This window comes from Triticum urartu, chromosome 7A (genome assembly GCF_056163025.1).
Source record: "Triticum urartu cultivar PI428250 chromosome 7A, HENAU_Tu73, whole genome shotgun sequence".
Taxonomy (NCBI): domain Eukaryota; kingdom Viridiplantae; phylum Streptophyta; class Magnoliopsida; order Poales; family Poaceae; genus Triticum; species Triticum urartu.
Genome location: NC_141879.1, coordinates 11,219,350 through 11,237,028, shown reverse-complemented (window position 1 = coordinate 11,237,028; position 17,679 = coordinate 11,219,350). Strand labels below are relative to the sequence as shown.

Sequence of the window (17,679 nt, the reverse complement as noted above, 5' to 3'; positions counted from 1 at the left end):
GTTTGGTATGGTTGATGGTTTTCTTGTTTACCTTCTTTTGCTTCCGGTCTTTTCATTATCCTATAATACTGCAACAAAGCAGCAGCTTAACGGTCCACCCTGCAAGGCCTAGGATAAACACTGATGATTACAACAAAGTGACAATTCTGAGTTTGCAACTCTGGATGCATTCAGCAAGTTACTCACAACATCTTTACTTCTAAAGTTACCAAAGTAGCCACTTGACAACACGCTCCTTATTGTTATTGTTCTCTCTTAGAGATCCAATGGCCTCATCACTTGGTGCCCCAAAAAGCTGGATACTACTAATATGGTCGAGCTACTCTGTCCCAGTCACTGAAGAAGCAGATGGTGCAATGGAGTATGAGCATTGCTGCACGGCGATCTGGTCGACGGCGAGCGTGTCCGTAGGGAACAGGCAGGAGCCGGCGTGGGTGCCCTGCAGCGGCGCGCATGGCGTCGGGGTGACGCCGGCCGACACGCCCTCGACATCGGCGCAGTTCCACGACACCTTCTTCTTCTTGGTCATCTCGGCGGTGACGTTGGCCATGTAGATGCCCTTGAAGGGCACGCCCTAGATGCCCTGCATCCTGGCGGCCTCCTTCCAGACGCCGGTGGCCACCACGTCCTGGTAGCTGATGTTCTCCACGACGGGCACGCCGGTCTTGTTGTAGCCATCGTCGGGGTGGGACTTGTAGTCGCCGGTCATCTAGAAGACGCGCTTCATGCCGTCGAGCCTCATCTGGCGCGCGTAGACGTCGTGCACGTACGCGCCGCGGTATTAAGGTGATGTGGACGCTGTTGTAGTGCTGCGGGCCTGGTCTGGGTGTGCTGTTGCGGGCCCGCCCGTTCAAGTTGCGTAGTGGACCGCCTGGGGCCTATGCAAAACCTGGGCCTCACGGTCCATAATATAGCAGGCACATCGTGAGGCTGGCTTCACAGAGTAGCGACAGCTGCCCGCTTCCGACGGTGGAAGGATAACGGGCCGCTGCACTCCTAGGCCACTTGGGCCTCGCAGTCTACTCTAGCGAACCATCACTTTTTTCTTTGTGCTGCATAAAAAAGTATTTCTTTTGCTTACTCTTTTAGCTCTTGAATATAAACTGAGAATATTTCCATTTTTTCCTGTTGCACGTACACATAACAGGTTTATTTGATTACTCTTTTGACTTGAAAATAAACTTTGCATATTTTCTTTTTTGTGTTGCCATTAAATTTCGTTTTTGCTTTTACAATTTTGATTCTTGGGTATAAATTGTGAACCTTGAATATAAATTGTGAGTACTTCTTTTTTTATTGTGCTGAACATACGAGTTTTATTTGTTTACACTTTTGACTCTTGAGTATAAATTATGAATTTTTCCTGCAGATAAGAGGTTTATTTGCTTACCTTTTGTGCTTCCGATCTTCTTATCGGATAATACGGCAAAAGAGCAGCGGTTTGACGGCCTGCCTTGCAATGCCTAAGATAAGCACCCATGATTGCAACAAAGTGACAATTTTGAATTTGCAACTTTGTATGCATTGAAAAGGTAAGTAAGAAGTTACCCACGACAACTTTTCTTACTTCTAAAGTTACCAAAGCAGCCACTTGACAACACACTCTTTATTGTTACTGTTCTCACTTAGAGACCCAATGACCTCACCACTTGGTGCAGCAAGAAGTTGGATACTATATAGTTGAGCTACTCTGTCCCAGCCATTGAAGTAGTAGCAGATGCGACTGAGTATGAGCACTGTTGCACGGTGATCTGGTCGACGGTGAGCGTGTCAGTGGGGAACGGGCAGGAGCCGGCGTGGGTGCCTTGAAGCGGCGTGCATGGCGCCGGGGTGACGCCGGCCGAGACACCCTCGACGTTGGCGCAGTTCCACGACACCTTCCTCTCCTTGATCATCTCGGCGGTGACGTTGGCCATGCAGATGCCCTTGAAGGGCGCGCTCTGGATGCCCTGCATCCTGGCGGCCTCCTTCCAGACACCAGTGGCCACCACGTCCTGGTAGCTGATGTTCTCCACGACGGGCACATCGGTCTTGTCATAGTCATCGTCGGGGTGGGACTTGTAGTCGCCGGTCATCCAGAAGACGCGCTTCATGCCGTCGAGCCTCATCCTCCGCGCGTACACGTTGCGCACGTACGCGCCGTGCCCGACCGCCGTCTTGATCTGCACCGCTGACTCAGTCCCGATGGCGGTGATGTCCTCGGCGCGCACGTCCCGGATGCCCCCCGACATCTCGCTGCCGAGCACGATCGCCGCATTGGTGGGGGAGACACGGGTGAGGCGGCGCATCACGATGTGCTCGCTGGGCATGTCGACCGCTATGCCGTACTCGTCCCAGCCGCTCTTGATGGCCATGCAGTCGTCGCCGGAGACGACGTAGCAGTCCTCGATGCGCACTTGGGAGCACGAGTCTGGGTTGAGGCCGTCCGTGTTGGGCGACTTGGGGTGTGTTTGGTTGCTGTGACCAGATAGAATGTCATGGGTCCGACCCATTCCCGCAGCTCATTCCCGCGTATGGTTAGTCGAACGAATCAGAACCCACCCGTCGTCCCAGGGAATGGAATATTCGCTCATTATCCGGAACCGAGGCATACCTCGAAATCGACCAGACCTGACCAAACGGGCCGGCCCGGCACGGCACGGCCCGGCCTGTGCTAATCGTGCCTGGCTCGGCATGGCCCGCCATGGCACGTTTAATAGTCGGGCCGTGCCGTGCCGGCCCACGGGTGCTGCTCCTTGGCCCAGGCACGGCCTGATTAGTAAACGGGCCGGCGATCTCATTAGAGTTTACAAGGGCGAAAGGCGGAGCGAGGTTCGGCCGCTGCCGCGTTGTGGGCAAATAAAGCTGAGGATGGCGCACATCGTGATGCATTCCATCGCTTCGGCGCTCCTCCTCAGGACTACGTCGCAGCTTCCCGTTCTGGATCACAAGTGAATGTTACCGACTCTGTAAATGTGAGTGGTAGGGTTTGTTGTCAACCACTCCCCCTGTATAACTGTTGTTATCAGTTTGAGAAAGTCCCTCCTTTTTCTGCAGACCAGGGTGTGACTTCATGGATTATGATGGTGTGGTTAATTAGTTCTCGCGTTGCATCCTCATTCTGATCACCACCAGGATGTTTACCATCCGTTTTGCTCTCGTTGTCGGATGCTTCATCATCTGAACTTGACGATGCATGGTTCATAAGACTCCTCGATGGCTTCATTGTCAACTTGGCGATGAGGTCAGTGATGCAAAATGGGTCGGTTGCTGGTGGCAGACATCCTCAAGTGTAACTACGAAAATGATGCCGCGGAAACCATGGGACTCAAGTCGAGTCACTAATCCGCCATCTATATTGTTTACGTAATGAGACTCATACAGAACTAATCGTGCTGCAGTTCTATATTGTTTCCATTTCTGTGAAGCAAGTTTTTTTTTGAGCTAATTCTGTGAAGCGAGTACATTGTACTATTTTTTTAGCACTAGTGCATTGTGCTAATTACAAGTAGTTCAAAACCCCACGTTAATTTCAATACCAGCACATTTTTTTGAGCTACCAAAGCCTTGTCGCATGGCCACCTTCATGGTCTCGATCACCTCCATATTATTCGAGTTAATAATTATGCGATTACAACCCGTCCTTTGCGCAAGCGATAGGCCGAATTTTAACGCCAAAACTTCAGCCATCAACACATCTGCGCACCAGTCAATCTCCCCCCCCCCCCCCCCCCCCTCCTCAAAAGAAGCATCAACGTTAAGTTTAACAAATCCCGTCGGGGGTGCTAGACCATCCTCCTCTTCTCATTGAGTGTCTTAATATTATGTCTGTTTCCTAGCTTTTTTTCCTTGGCTACAAAGTCCAGATGCAGACTGCTGGTGCTGATGCATGCATTTCAGCTCGTCTTGATTAATGCAGACTATTGTTCTTGATTCATGGAATGCAGATGATTAGCAGAAAAGTGCCACCTCAAGAAGTTGCAAAAATTAACAATCGTATATAAATGTATGAACAAAAAGGTTGACTGATAAAGTGAAAATGTTCCATGGGCAAGGCGTACAGTACATGTGTTAAACCAAGACCAGTCAAGGACAACCATCAGACTGCAAATGATTAGAGCATCTCCAGCCGTTGGCCCCCCAGGCGGCTCGAAAAATCGCCGCCTGGGGGCGAACCGGCGGTAAAATCGGCCTGGGGGCGATGGGGTTCCCAGTCGAAGCTCCAGGGTCGGCCCCAAGCGCCTGTTTTAATTACTTTTTAAACATTTATTTGACTAAAATTCAGCGAACGGGACAAATATTCGGCGAAACAGTGCATTAATTCGGCAAACTGAAATAGTTTTTTACATAGATAAAAGACTTCAAAAAATAAATGCGACTACAGGCTGAATAAGGCGCTGAGAGAGGCGAAGTCGCTGCCGTCGCCGTCGTTGTCCTCGTCATCCTTCTCCTCCTTCACGCGGCTGCTCCTGCTGGACCCCTGCCAGGCGTCGCCCTGGCGGACCGGTGGTGGCGGCGCGTCATCGGCGCTGTCGTCGAGGACGACAACGCCTCCCTCATCCCAGCCATGGCGCCGAGCGGCGAACCGCTCTTAGGCGAGGTGCTGGCGCTCCAGCTCCGTCCGCGTCCAGTCGTCACGCGCCTACTTCAAGGTCGCCTCGTCGTCGAGCTCCTCCTTGACGCCGCCGACGAGCCCTTGCTTCGTCTTCACGGCTGCGAGCCCTGGCTCCGTCTTCGGTTTGACGTAGCGCAGAGGGGCCGAGCAGGAGGCGCGCCCGCCGCCCTCCCAGAATTGCTATTTTTTGCCTGTTTTAGGGTTTCGAAGAAAAGGAATATCAAACGGAGTCCAAACGGAATGAAACCTTCGGGAACGTGATTTTCTCATCGAATACAACTCAGGAGACTTGGACCCTACGTCAAGACACGTAACAGGAAGCCATGAGGTAGGGGGGGCGCGCCTACCCCCCCAGGCGCGCCCTCCACCCTCGTGGACCCCCTGTTGCTCCACCAACGTACTTCTTCCTCCTATATATACCCACGTACCCCCAAACAATCAGATACGGAGCCAAAACCCTAATTCCACCGTCGTAACTTTCTGTATCCACGAGATCCCATCTTGGGGCCTGTTTTGGAGCTCCGCCGGAGGGGGCATCGATCACGAAGGGCTTCTTCATCAACACCATAACCCCTCCGATGAAGTGTGAGTAGTTTACCTCAGACCTACGGGTCCATAGTTAGTAGCTAGATGGCTTCTTCTCTCTTTTTGGATCTCAATACAATGTTCTCCCCCTCTCTTGTGGAGATCTATTCGATGTAATCTTCTTTTTGCGGTGTGTTTGTTGAGACTGATGAATTGTGGGTTTATGATCAAGTCTATCTATGAATAATATTCGAATCTTCTCTAAATTCTTTTATGTATGATTGGTTATCTTTGCAAGTCTCTTCGAATTATCAGTTTGGTTTGGCCTACTAGATTGATCTTTCTTGCAATGGGAGAAGTGCTTAGCTTTGGGTTCAATCTTGCGGTGTTCTTTCCCAGTGACAGTAAGGGCAGCAAGGCACGTATTGTATTGTTGCCATCGAGGATAACAAGATGGGGTTTTCTTCATACTGCATGCGTCTATCCCTCTACATCATGTCATCTTGCTTAAGGCATTACTCTGTTTTTAACTTAATACTCTAGATGCATGCTGGATAGCGGTCGATGAGTGGAGTAATAGTAGTAGATGCAGGCAGGAGTCGGTCTACTTGTCTCGTACGTGATGCCTATATACATGATCATACCTAGATATTCTCATAACTATGCTCAATTCTGTCAATTGCTCAACAGTAATTTGTTCACCCACCGTAGAATACTTATGCTCTCGAGAGAAGCCACTAGTGAAACCTATGCCCCCCGGGTCTATCTTCATCATATTAATCTCCTACTACTTAGTTATTTACTTTGCTATTTACTTTGCCTTTATTTTACTTTGCATCTTTATCATAAAAATACCAAAAATATTATCTTATCATATCTACCAGATCTCACTCTCGTAAGTGGCCCTATAGGGATTGACAACCCCTGTTTGCGTTGGTTGCGAGGATTTATTTGTTTTGTGCAAGTGCGAGGGACTCGCGCGTAGCCTCCTACTGGATTGATACCTTGGTTCTCAAAAACTGAGGGAAATACTTACGCTACTTTGCTGCATCATCCCTTCCTCTTCGGGGAAAACCAACGCAGTGCTAAAAGAGGTAGCAAGAACGATTTCTGGCGCTGTTGCCAAGGAGGTCTACGCAAAAGTCAACATACCAAGTACCCTTCACATACCCTTATTTTCCGCATTACATTATTTCCCATTTGCCTCTCGTTTTCCTCTCCCCCACTTCACCCTCGCCGTATTATTTGCCTCCTCTTTTGTTTGCCTTCTTACCGTATGTATCCTTGTTTGTGTTTCCATGTGCCTTCTATTTGCTTGCATCTTTGCTTGCTAAAAATCTATTGATATGGATCCACTTAAAGTGTTCTACTTGGATCATCTTCGATCCTTATGTGCTCGTGCTGAAACCCCAACTAGCCTAGTTGATGGGAAATCTTTAGATGAGCATGCTCATTTTGTGCGTCATTGTTTGTCTGAAAAAGGGAAGCTCTTATGGTATCATATAAATAGTTTGCTATGCTATGCTTCGAATCTTTGTGAAATTTGTGATTTTACTTGTTGCTCTAAGAACCCTAAAAAACACCTTCCCTACCTATGTGAGTTCAATGATAATGAAATCCTATCTTCTTATGCAAAGGGTGTTTATAGTTATTATGATATCGAACAAATTGAAGAATCTGTCATTTTTAAGGGTGCTCATGAAGTTGCTTCTTTGATTAAAAAGTATGATTTTACTCTCAATAAATCTGAAAATTCCGTCATACTTAAATATTGCAATGAAAACTTTGCTCATAATGTCTATGTCCAAGAATTTATTGAAAGAATGAACGTTGCTTTGGAAGAAAATAATGATATGCATGAATCTATAGATAATGATGATTCCGATGATTTGGTTGAAATATCCCTTGATGAGCATGATGCCTGCTATTCTTGTGGCCATGATGCCAATATTTATGAAGATGAATTTGCTATAGTTCCTTATGTTAAACATGAGATCGATGCTATTGCACCCGTACTTGATAGTTCCTTCGATGAAAAGCATGATTGCAATGATTTTATTATAAATTCTCTTAATGTCAATTTTGTTAATGATATGCAAAACCCTAATCTTGGGGATGCTAGTTTTGCTATGACTACTATTTGTTGCAATGATCATGATTGGGGTGATTCTACTTTTGATCTTGAAAATTTATTTAAGCCCCATGATGAATATGAGATTGATAATAGTGTTTGCAATATTATTGAAAGTGGGTTTGGAGAGGTCATGACTTTAGTTAATGTTAATCCCACTATTTTGGAAGAGTTTCAACTTTGCATACATGTGGATCTTGTTAAGAATATGTTTTGTGATAGCTATATTGTTGAATTTGCTTATGATCCTACATGTAATTATTATGAGAGAGGAAAATATGGTGGTAGAAATTTTCATGTTACTAAATTACCTCTCGTTATGTTGAGATTGCTATTGTTTCTTTCCGCTTCCTTGCATATGCTAGTTTTTGTTTGCCTTGATAATTTGTTTGCCTATAAGATGCCTATGCATAGGAAGTATGTTAGACTTAGATGTGTTTGTCACGTGTTTTATGATGCTCTCTTTGTGCTTCAATTCTTGTCTTTCATGTGAGCATCATTGAAATATTATGCCTAGCTAGGGGCGTTAAACGATAGCGCTTGTTGGGAGGCAACCCAATTTTATTTTTAGAGTGAATTCCACTTTTTACCCCATATTTATACATTTGTGACACTAATTACCCCTTTGAGTGAAAATTCGTCTAGAATACCCCTTTTGAAATCTTTGGACCCTTGTTTTTTGATGCGTGTCCATCAGGTAAGGTGTGAGGTGACGCCCTGTATCCAAAAACATGTGGACGGCCACAAGGAGTGGAACAGATAGACAAGAGAAGCTTGGACAAGATCGCCAATGATGCCCTCCGATCCGTACAGTTTTTTTTATGAATCGATGACGCAACATGCCGATCCTATCGACCATAAACAAACAAAATGTAAAACTGGGGTAAAACCGTGTTAAAAGTCTCCAAAATCTGACATTTCGATAAAAGTTCCGCTAAATAGGGTAATATGTGTCACAAATGTACAACTACAAGGTAAAAAATGGAATTCACTCTTATTTTTATTCCTTACTTTTTCCTCCTGTTTAGTAATAATTAATTTATCTAGCCTCTGTTTTGGTTGTGTTTTTTGTGTTTAATTAGTGTTTGTGCCAAGTAGAACCGTTGGGAAGACTTGGGGAAAGTCTTGTTGAACTTGCTGTAAAAAACAGAAACTTTAGCACTCACGAGAACTGCTGTAATTTTTATTTGGAAAGTGGTATTTAGTTAATTATTTTTGAAGATGATTAATAGATAAATTCCTCACGTACAGCAATTTATTTTAGAATTTTTGGGGTTCCAGATCTTGCGCTAGCTACAGATTACTACAGACTGTTCTGTTTTTGACAGATTCTGTTTTTCGTGTGTTGTTTGCTTATTTTGATGAATCTATGGCTAGTAAAATAGTTTATAAACCATAGAGAAGTTGTAATACAGTAGGTATAACACCAATATAAATAAATAATGAGTTCATTACAGTACCTTGAAGTGGTCTTTTGTTTTCTTTCGCTAATGGAGCTCACGAGATTTTCTACTTTAAGTTTTGTGTTGTGAAGTTTTCAAGTTTTGGGTAAAGATTTGATGGATTATGGAACAAGGAGTGGCAAGAGCCTAAGCTTGGTGGTGCCCATGGCACCCCCAAGATAATCTAAGGACACCTAAAATCCAAAGCATGGGGATGCCCCGAAAGGCATCCCCTCTTTCGTCTACTTCTATCGGTAACTTTACTTGGAAATATATTTTTATTTACCACATGATATGTGTTTTGCTTGGAGCGTCTTGTATTATTTGAGTCTTTGCTTGTTAGTTTACCACAATCATCCTTTCTGTACACACCTTTTTAGAGAGCCATACTTGATTTTGAATTTGTTAGAATACTCTATGTGCTTCGCTTATATCTTTTGAGTTATATAATTTTGCTCTAGTGCTTCACTTATATATTTTAGAGCACGGTGGTGGATTTGTTTTATAGAAACTATTGATCTCTAATGCTTCACTTAGATTATTGTTAGAGTCTTAATAGCATGGTAATTTGCTTAAAATCCTAATATGCTTGGCATGCAAGATTAATAATAAAACTCTCTTAAGAGTGTGTTGAATACTATGAGAAGTTTGATACTTGATATTGTTTTGAGATATGGAGATGGTGATATTAAAGTCATGCTAGTTGAGTAGTTGTGAATTTGAGAAATACTTGTGTTGAAGCTTGTGATTCCCGTAGCATGCATGTATGGTGAACCGTTATGTGATGAAGTCGGAGCATGATTTATTTATTGATTGTCTTCCTTATGAGTGGCGGTCGGGGACGAGCGATGGTCTTTTCCTACCAATCTATACCCCTAGGAGCATGCGCGTAATACTTTGCTTTGATAACTTGTAGATTTTTGCAATAAGTATATGCGTTATTTATGACTAATGTTGAGTCCATGTATTATACGCACTCTCAGCCTTCCACTTTTGCTAGCCTCTCTAATACCGCGCACCTTTCGCCGGTATCATACACCTACCATATACGTTCCTCAAAACAGCCACCATACCTACCTATTATGGCATTTCCATAGCCATTCCGAGATATATTGCCATGCAACTTTCCACCATTTCGTTTATGACACACTCCATCATTGTCATATTGCTTAGCATGAGCATGTAGTTGACATAGTATTTGTGGCAAAGCCACCGTTCATAATTCTTTCATACTTGTCACTCATGCATCATTGCATATCCTGGTACACCGCCGGAGGCATTCATATAGAGTCATATTTTGTTCTAAGTATCGAGTTGTAATTGTTGAGTTGTAAGAAAAATAAAAGTGTGATGATCATCATTATTAGAGCATTGTCCCAGTGAGGAAAGGATGATGGAGACTATGATTCCCCCACAAGTCGGGATGAGACTCCGGACGAAAAATAAATAAAAGAGGCCAAAGAGGCCCAAATAAAAAAAGAGAAAGAAAAGAGGCCATAAAAAAGTGAAAAGGCCCAAATAAAAAAATTAGAGAAAAAGAGAGAAGGGACAATGTTACTATCCTTTTACCACACTTGTGCTTCAAAGTAGCACCATGATCTTCATAGTAGAGAGTCTCTCATGTTATCACTTTCATATACTAGTGGAAATTTTTTATTATAGAACTTGGCTTGTATATTCCAATGATGGGCTTCCTCAAATTGCCCTAGGTCTTCATGAGCAAGCAAGTTGGATGCACACCCACTTAGTTTCTTTTTGAGCTTTGATATACTTATAGCTCTAGTGCATCCGTTGCATGGAAATCCCTACTCACTCACATTGATATCTATTGATGGGCATCTCCATAGCCCATTGATATGCCCAGTTGATGTGAGACTATCTTCTCCTTTTTGTCTTCTCCACAACCACCACTCTATTCCACCTGTAGTGCTATATCCATGGCTCATGCTCATGTATTGCGTGAAAATTGAAAAAGTTTTGAGATTGTCAAAAGTATGAAACAATTGCTTGGCTTGTCATCGGGGTTGTGCATGATTTAAATATTTTGTGTGGTGAAGATAGAGCATAGCCAGACTATATGATTTTGTAGGGATAACTTTCTTTAGCCATGTTATTTTGAGAAGACATAATTGCTTTGTTAGTATGCTTGAAGTATTATCATTTTTATGTCAATATGAACTTTTGTCTTGAATCTTTCGGATCTGAATATTCATACCACAATTAAGAAGAATTGCATTAAAATTATGCCAAGTAGCACTCCGCATCAAAAAATTATATTTTTATCATTTACCTACTCGAGGACGAGCAGGAATTAAGCTTGGGGATGCTTGATACGTCTCCAACGTATCTATAATTTTTGATTGCTCCATGCTATATTATATACTATTTTGGACATTATTGGGCTTTATTATCCACTTTTATATTATTTTTGGGACTAACCAATTAACCGGAGGCCCAGCCCAGAATTGATGTTTTTTTGCCTGTTTTAGGGTTTCAAAAAAAAGGAATATCAAACGGAGTCCAAACGGAATGAAACCTTCGGGAATGTGATTTTCTCATCGAATACAACTCAGGAGACTTGGACCCTACGTCAAGACACGTAAAAGGAAGCCACGAGGTAGGGGGGCGCGCCTACCCCCCCCCCCCCCAAGCGCGCCCTCCACCCTCGTGGGCCCCATGTTGCTCCACCAACGTACTTCTTCCTCCTATATATACCCACGTACCCCCAAACGATCAGATATGGAACCAAAACCCTAATTCCACCGCCGTAACTTTCTGTATCCACGAGATCCCATCTTGGGGCCTGTTCCGGAGCTCCGCCGGAGGGGGCATCGATCACGGAGGGCTTCTTCATCAACACCATAGCCCCTCCGATGAAGTGTGAGTAGTTTACCTCAGACCTACGGGTCCATAGTTAGTAGCTAGATGGCTTCTTCTCTCTTTTTGGATCTCAATACAATGTTCTCCCCCTCTCTTGTGGAAATCTATTCGATGTGATCTTCTTTTTGCGGTGTGTTTGTTGAGACCGATGAATTTGTTGGAAATATGCCCTAGAGGCAATAATAAATTGGTTATTATTATATTTCCTTGTTCATGATAATCGTTTATTATCCATGCTATAATTGTATTGATAGGAAACTCAGATACATGTGTGGATACGTAGACAACACCATGTCCCTAGTAAGCCTCTAGTTGACTAGCTCGTTGATCAATAGATGGTTACGGTTTCCTGACCATGGACATTGGATGTCGTTGATAACGGGATCACATCATTAGGAGAATGATGTGATGGACAAGACCCAATCCTAAGCATAGCACAAGATTGTGTAGTTCGTATGCTAAAGCTTTTCTAATGTCAAGTATCATTTCCTTAGACCATGAGATTGTGCAACTCCCGGATACCGTAGGAATACTTTGGGTGTGCCAAACGTCACAACGTAACTGGGTGACTATAAAGGTGCACTACGGGTATCTCCGTAAGTGTCTGTTGGGTTGGCACGAATCGAGACTGGGATTTGTCACTCCGTGTGACGGAGAGGTATCTCTGGGCCCACTCGGTAGGACATCATCATAATGTGCACAATGTGATCAAGGAGTTGATCACGGGATGATGTGTTACGGAACGAGTAAAGAGACTTGCCGGTAACGAGATTGAACAAGGTATCGGGATACCGACGATCGAATCTCGGGCAAGTATCGTACCGATAGACAAAGGGAATTGTATACGGGATTGACTAAGTCCTTGACATCGTGGTTCATCCGATGAGATCATCGTGGAACATGTGGGATCCAACATGGGTATCCAGATCCCGCTGTTGGTTATTGACCAGAGAACGTCTCGGTCATGTCTGCATGTCTCCCGAACCCGTAGGGTCTACACACTTAAGGTTCGATGACGCTAGGGTCATAAAGGAAGTTTGTATGTGGTTACCGAATGTTGTTCGTAGTCCCGGATGAGATCCCGGACGTCACGAGGAGTTCCGGAATGGTCCGGAGGTAAAGATTTATATATAGGAAGTCCTGTTTTGGTCACCGGAAAAGTTTCGGGTTTTATCGGTAACGTACCGGGACCACCGGGAGGGTCCCGGGGGTCCACCAAGTGGGGCCACCAGCCCCGGAGGGCCACATGGGCTGTAGGGGGTGCTCCGTGGCCTACATGGGCCAAGGGCACCATCCCCAAGAGGCCCATGCGCCTAGGGTTTCAAGAAGGGAAGAGTCCCACAAGGGGAAGGCACCCCCTAGGTGCCTTGGGGGGGAGGGAATCCTCCCTTGGCCGCCGCCCCCCTAGGAGATTGGATCTCCTAGGGCCGGCACCCCCCCTTGGGCTCCCTATATATAGTGGGGAAGGAGGGCCTCTCAACACACGCGATTTGATCTCTCTCGTTGGTGCAGCCCTCCCTCTATTTCTCCTCACATCTCGCGGTGCTTGGCGAAGCTCTGCAAGATTGCCACGCTCCTCCATCACCACCACGCCGTTGTGCTGCTGCTGGATGGAGTCTTCCTCAACCTCTCCCTCTCTCCTTGCTGGATCAAGGCATGGGAGACGTCACCGGGCTGTACGTGTGTTGAACACGGAGGTGCCGTCCGTTCGGCACTAGGATCATCGGTGATTTGGATCACGACGAGTACGACTCCATCAACCTCGTTCACTTGAACGCTTCCGCTTAGCGATCTACAAGGGTATGTAGATGCACTCTCCTTCCCCTCGTTGCTGGTTTCTCCATAGATAGATCATGGTGATTCGTAGGAAAATTTTGAATTTCTGTTACGTTCCCCAACAGTGGCATCATGAGCTAGGTCTATTGCGTAGATTCTATGCACGAGTAGAACACAAAGTAGTTGCGGGCGTTGATTTTGTTCAATATGCTTACCGTTACTAGTCCAATCTTGTTTCGACGGTATTGTGGGATGAAGCGTCCCAGACCAACCTTACACGTACGCTTACGTGAGACCGGTTCCACCGACTGACATGCACTAGTTGCATAAGGTGGCTGGCGGGTGTCTGTCTCTCCCACTTTAGTCGGATCGGATTCGATGAAAAGGGTCCTTATGAAGGGTAAATAGCAATTGGCATATCACGTTGTGGTTTTTGCGTAGGTAAGAAACGTTCTTGCTAGAAACCCATAGCAGCCACGTAAAACATGCAAACAACAATTAGAGGACGTCTAACTTGTTTTTGCAGGATATGCTATGTGATGTGATATGGCCAAAGGATGTGATGAATGATATATGTGATGTATGAGATTGATCATGTTCTTGTAATAGGAATCACGACTTGCATGTCGATGAGTAAGACAACCGGCAGGAGCCATAGGAGTTGTCTTAATTTATTTATGACCTGCGTGTCAACATAAACGTCATGTAATTACTTTACTTTATTGCTAATCGTTAGCTGTAGTAGTAGAAGTAATAAGTTGGCGAGACAACTTCATGGAGACACAATGATGGAGATCATGATGATGGAGATCATGGTGTCATGCCGGTGACGATGATGATCATGGAGCCCCGAAGATGGAGATCAAAAGGAGCAATATGATATTGGCCATATCATGTCACTATTTGATTGCATGTGATGTTTATCATGTTTATACATCTTATTTGCTTAGAACGACGGTAGTAAATAAGATGATCCCTCATTAATAATTTCAAGAAAGTGTTCCCCCTAACTGTGCACCGTTGCGACAGTTGGTTGTTTCGAAGCACCACGTGATGATCGGGTGTATAGATTCTTACGTTCGAATACAACAGGTGTTGACGAGCCTAGCATGTACAGACATGACCTCGGAACACATGCGAAACACTTAGGTTAACTTGACGAGCCTAGCATGTACAGACATGGCCTCGGAACACAAGAGACCGAAAGGTCGAGCATGAGTCGTATGGTAGATACGATCAACATGAAGATGTTCACCGATGTTGACTAGTCCGTCTCACGTGATGATCGGACACGGCCTAGTTGACTCGGATCATGTAATCACTTAGATGACTAGAGGGATGTCTATCTGAGTGGGAGTTCATAAGATGAACTTGTTTATCCTGAACATAGTCAAAAGGATTTTGCAAATTATGTCGTAGCTCACGCTATAGTTCTACTGTTTAGATATGTTCCTAGAGAAAATTTAGTTGAAAGTTGATAGTAGCAATTATGCGGACTAGGTCCGTAAACTGAGGATTGTCCTCATTGCTTAATAGAAGGCTTATGTCCTTAATGCACCGCTCAGTGTGCTGAACCTCGAACGTCGTCTGTGGATGTTGCGAACATTTGACATACACGTTTTGATAACTACGTGATAGTTCAGTTAAACGGTTTAGAGTTGAGGCACCGAAGACGTTTTGAAACGTCGCGGAACATATGAGATGTTTCGAGGTCTGAAATTGGGATTTCAGGCTCGTGCCCACGTCAAGAGGTATAAGACCTCCGACGAGTTTCTTAGCCTGCAAACTAAGGAAGAAAAGCTCAATTGTTGAGCTTGTGCTCAGATTGTCTGAGTACAACAATCGCTTGAATCAAGTGGGAGTTGATCTTCCAGATGAGATAGTGATGTTTCTCCAAAGTCATTACCACCAAGCTGCTAGAGCTTTGTGATGAACTATAATATATCAGGGACATATATGATGATCCTTGAGATATTCGCGATGTTTGACACCACAAAAGTAGAAGTCAAGAAGGAGCATCAATTGTTGATGGTTGGTGAAACCACTAGTTTCAAGAAGGGCAAGGGCAAGAAGGGATACTTCATGAAATGGCAATTCAGCTGCTGCTCTAGTGAAGAAACCCAAGGTGGAACCCATACCCGAGACTAAGTGCTTCTGTAATAAGGGGAACAGCCACTGGAGCAGGATTACCCTAGATACTTGGTAGATTAGAAGGCTGGCAAGGTCGATAGTAGTATATTGGATATACATTGTGTTGATGTTTACTTTACTAGTACTCCTAGTAGCGCCAGGGTATTAGATACCGGTTTGGTTGCTAAGTGTTAGTAACTCGAAATAAAAGCTACGGAATAAACGGAGACTAGCTAAAGGTGAGCTGACGATATGTGTTGGAAGTGTTTCCAATGTTGATATGATCAAGCATCGCACGCTCCCTCTACCATCGAGATTGGTGTTAAACCTAAATAATTGTTATTTGGTGTTTGCGTTGAGCATAGACGTGATTGGATTATGTCTATCGCAATACGGTTATTCATTTAAGGAGAATAATGGTTACTCTGTTTATTTGAATAATACCTTCAATGGTCTTGCACCTAAAATGAATGGTTTATTGAATCTCGATCGTAGTGATACACATGTTCATGCCAAAAGATATAAGATAGTAATGATAGTACCACCTACTTGTGGCACTGCCACTTAAGTCATATCGGTATAAAACGCATGAAGAAGCTCCATGTTGATGGATCTTTGGACTCACTCATTTTTGAAAAGTTTGAGACATGCGAACCATGTCTATTGGTGTATATGCATAAAGAAACTCCATGAAAATGGACCATTTGGACTCACTTGATTTTGAATCACTTGAGACATGCAAATCATACCACATGGGCAAGATGACTGAAAGCCTCGGTTTCAGTAAAATGGAACCAGAAAGCAACTTGCTGGAAGTAATACATTTTGATGTGTGCAGTCCAATGAGTGCTGAGGCGTGTAGTGGATATCGTTATGTTCTTACTTCACAGATGATTTGAGTAGATGTTGAGTATATTTACTTGATGAATCACGAGTCTGAATTATTGAAAGGTTCAAGTAATTTCAGGGTGAAGTTGAAAGATCGTCGTGACAAGAGGATAAAATATTTATGATATGGTCATAGAGATGAATATCTGAATTACGAGTTTGGCACGGAATTTAGACATTGTGGAGATTGTTTCACAACTAATACAGCCTGGAACACCATAGTGTGATGGTGTGTCCGAACATCATAATTGCACCCTATTGGATATGATGCATACCATGATGTCTCTTACCGAATTACCACGATAGTTTATGGGTTAGGCATTAGAGACAACCACATTCACTTTAAATAGGGCACCACGTAATTCCGATGAGATGACACCATATGAACTATGGTTTAGAGAAACCTAAGCTGTCATTTCTTAAAAGTTTGGGGCTGCGACGCTTATGTGAAAAAGTTTCAGGCTGATAAGCTCGAACCCAAAGAGGATAAATGCATCTTCATAGGACACCCAAAACAGTTGGGTATACCTCCTGTCTCAGATCCGAAAGCAATAAGGGATTGTTTTTCGGGTCCTTTCTCGAGGAAAAGTTTCTCTCGAAAGAATTGAGTGGGAGGATGGTGGAGACTTGATGAGGTTATTGAACCGTCTCTTCAACTAGTGTGTGGCAGGGCACAGGGAGTTGTTCCTGTGGCACCTACACCAATTGAAGTGGAAGCTTATGATAGTGATCATGAAACTTCAGATCAAGTCACTACCAAACCTCGTGGGATGACAAGGATGCGTACTACTTCATAGTGGTACGTGATCCTGTCTTAGAAGTCATGTTGCTAGACAACAATGAACCTACGAGCCATGGAGAAGCGATGGTGGGCCTGGATTCCGATAAATGGCTCGAGGCCATAAAATCCGAGGTAGGATCCATGTATGAAAACAAAGTGTAGACTTTGGAAGAACTACTTGATGGTCGTAAGGCTGTTGAGTACAGATGGATTTTAAAAGGAAGACAGACAATGATGGTAAGTGTCACCATTGAGAAAGCTCGACTTGTCGTTAAGGTGTTTCCCGACAAGTTCAAGGAGTTGACTACGGTGAGACTTTCTCACTCATAGCGATTCTAAGAGTCTGTTGGAATTATATTAGCAATTACTGCATTATTTATGAAATCTTGCAGATAGGATGTCAAAACATTGTTTCCTCGACGATTTTCTTGAGGAAAGGTTGTATGTGATACAACCAGAAGGTTTTGTCAATCCTGAAAGATGCTAATAAGTATGCAAAGCTCCAGCAATCCTTCTGAGGACTGGAGTAAGC

General features: G+C 44.2%; 2 pseudogenes; one reads left to right on the top strand and one right to left on the bottom strand.

Moving 5' to 3' along the window:
- Positions 1-757: 757 nt before the first annotated feature.
- LOC147956915 (signal recognition particle RNA) lies at positions 758-1,043 on the top strand (annotated as a pseudogene).
- A 642-nt stretch (positions 1,044-1,685) lies between these two features.
- Positions 1,686-2,492, bottom strand: LOC147956914 (putative polygalacturonase pseudogene; annotated as a pseudogene).
- Between the last annotated feature and the right edge of the window lie 15,187 nt (positions 2,493-17,679).